We start from the raw sequence: 3,177 nt of genomic DNA, 5'->3' as shown, positions 1-3,177 counted from the left end.
AGGGAGGGGGGAAGGAAGGGAGGGAAGAAGAAGGAAGGAAGGAAAACATCATGTTTTAGCTCCCAGACCCAAGGCTGGAGGCATGGCTCAGCTGGTAGAGCACATGTCTGAGGCCATCACAAGTTATTCTGTGGAGTTCGCCTCTGAGTGTGCTCAGAGCCCTCATCTCTGAGTGTGCATGGAGCCCTCACACCTCTGGGTGTGCATGGAGCCCTCACCTCTGGGTGTGCATGGAGCCCTTGCTTCTTGCACAGAAGTGGCCCTGAGGGGCTGAGTTTCACTTGTTGTCACTGGAAACTTCTGGCATTGTTGGGCCTGGGGGGGGGGCGGAGCCCACTGCCACTGCCCTGCCACTGCCCTACTATGTATCAGCCATTCACTCGGCTTCCCCTCTACTTCCCCCAGGGTGACATTTGGAGAAAGAACATTTTTCTTTCTTTTACTTATTATTTTTTGGTGCCAGTACTGGGATTTGAACTCAGGGCTTGAGCTCTCACTTCACTTTTTTTTTTTTTCTCTCAAGACTGAGTTGGTACCTTACCCAACAGGCCAAAGTTGGGTTTTGGCTGGTTAATTGAAGATCAGAGTCTGTCAGATTCGTCAGCCTCCAGGGCTGGCTTTGAACCATGATTCACTTATTTCAGCCTCCTGAGTAACAAGGATAAGACATGATCCACCAGCAGTCAGCCTTTACTTTTCGCTTGGTTCAGTAAAACTTAACAGAAAAACAAACATGGGTTTTTTTTTTCTTTGTGAAAATCCTGGGCCTCTTCTTGAATTATTTTACTAAAAGCTAGCACTCTACCACTTTAATCAGAGCTCCACTTGAAGCTTGTGTGTGTGTGTGTGTGTGTGTGTGTGTGTGTGTGTGTGTGTGTGTGTAAGTGGAGATAAGTGTCTCACAGACTTTCCAGCCTGGGCTGGCTTCGAACCATGATCTTCAGATCTCAGTCTCCTAAGTAGCTAGAATTACACTGGCACCTAGCTAGCTTTTTTAAAGTATAATTTTATTGTTGATAGATTATTTGGACTTTGCCAGAGAACCAAGCAGACAACCAGGTACAGAGAACAAAGGAAGGTTTATTGCTGGGAAAGGGGTCAGCAAGATCCCTTCTCAAGGGGAGAAGTGAAAAGAAGCACTGGCTATTGTCTGAAGTGACCTGTATAACCTAGGAGGTTTAGGAGGGGCTAGAAGGGACTAGGAGGCAGATACTTTGGTGTGGACATGAGGGCTTCATCATGGTGGACTAGGATTTATGGCTGTTGTCAAAACCGTAGATAAGGGGTCCTGCACCTGCTCAGACCTGAAGGTCACTTTAAGGGGCTCTTGCTGCCTTATATGGTGGGAGCTGCCCCAGAGAAGGGCTATCACAAGGTAAAGAGGGCTGGAGGCTGATTATTTACTGCCTTTACTACTTGGGCCTAGTGTTGCCTAGGAAGGGAGCATGCTAAGCTGTGGAGAAGGGAAGGAGAGTACTAAGCTATGGGAAGGGAGCTCATTTCGCTAACAATTGTTATCAATAAGGTGTTGTACAGAGGGGTTACCATTTCATAAGTCAGCTAGTAAGTACATTTCCTTTTGGACAATGTTACCCCTGAGCTTTTGTGTTTATGGCTGGTGTTCTAGACCATGAGCACCAGCTGTAGTTCTACTTCTGGCTTTTTGGTGGCTCATTGGAAATAAGACTTTCCTTCCTGGGCTGGCTTTGAACCGAGATTCTCAGATCACAGCCTCCTGAGCAGTTAGAATGAGGCGTGAGCCACTGGCACGGAGCCAGAAGTGACACACTCTTCTTCCTGAGAAAGCTGTAAGCCCACATCTGCTCGAATAGTGTGAGAACTGCAGTGTCAGACACGCTATGAAACCCGCTGTTCACAGCAAGATTCTCACTGGGCACACACAGACAGATTGTTTCCTGGATGAATAAATAGGAAAAGATTTCTTTCACTGGGGACTAAAGATCGACCATGCAGGGGTAAAAGAGAAAAGGCATTTTGGTTAGAAAAAAACGAAGAACAATGCGATTGGCTCCAGGAAAGTCCCTGGCAGAGTTGGGTGACAGAGTTGGAGACAGCAGAGAGAGCCGAAAACAGCCTTTCCAAAGTTTGGGCCTGGCTGAGCACTAGTGCCCACACTTGTAATCCCAGCTGCTCAAGAGGCTGAAGATTACGATTCAAAACCAGCCTGGGGTAGACAGACTCTGATCTCCAGCTAAACGCTGGAATGGAGTTGTGGCCCAAGTGATAGAGCACTAGCCTTGAGTGGGGAAAAAAAAAACATGAAAAGGTAAGGCCCTGAATTCAAGTCTTATGACTGGCACACACATACATAAAAGAACCTTTTTAAGCCTGTTCCCAAATTCTGTCAGAAAATCAGGGTATGTGTTGGGGAATCTTATTTGCTTGTAAACCCCTATCTGAACCCTTACCTAATGGGCTGCTGGTTTTTTTTTTTTTTTTTTTTTTTTTTTGGTCTGTCGTGGGGCTTGAACTCAGGGCCTGGGCACTGTACCTGAGTTCTTTTGCTCAAGGCCAGCACACTTGAGCCACAGTTCCACTTCTGGTTTTCTGGTTGTTCATTGGAGATAAAAGTCTCACTGACTTTGCTGCCTGGGGCTGGCTTCTAACTGTAATCCTTAGGTCTCAGACTCCTGGATTGCTGGGATGACAGGCGTGAGTGAGCACTGGCACCTGGCTGCAGCTGGTTTTTCTTGATGGGGTGGGAAGGTGGGCTTGACTCCAGTGGATTTTTGTTTTTCTTTTTGGTGCCAATGCTGGGGCTTGAACTCAGGGTCTGAGCACTGTCCCTTAGCTTCTTTGCTCAAGGCTAGTGATCTACTAGTGGAGTCACAGCTCCATTTCAGCTATTTTTTTTTTTTTGTAGTTTAGTGGAATAAAGAGTCTCACAGACTTTCCTGACTAGGCTGGCCTCGAAACGTGATCCTCAGATCTCAGCCTCCTGAATAACTCGGATTACAGGTGTGATCCACTAGTGCCAGGCTCCAGTGAGTTTTCTGACCATTAAGGCTTGGCTTCCTGCAGGACTAAGGGAGAGGAGATGAGAGGGGTGGGAAAAGGGGAGGGGAGAGGAGAGGGATGGAAGATGGGAGAGGAGGAGAGGGGAGGGGAAATGAGAGGGGAAGGGAAGGGAGAGGGGAGGGGAGAAGAGAGAGGAGG

This window comes from Dipodomys ordii, unplaced genomic scaffold (assembly GCF_000151885.1).
Source record: "Dipodomys ordii isolate 6190 unplaced genomic scaffold, Dord_2.0 Scaffold15, whole genome shotgun sequence".
In the NCBI taxonomy this organism is placed as follows: domain Eukaryota; kingdom Metazoa; phylum Chordata; class Mammalia; order Rodentia; family Heteromyidae; genus Dipodomys; species Dipodomys ordii.
The sequence above is the reverse complement of the archived record's forward strand: the minus strand, read 5'-3'. Positions refer to the sequence as shown.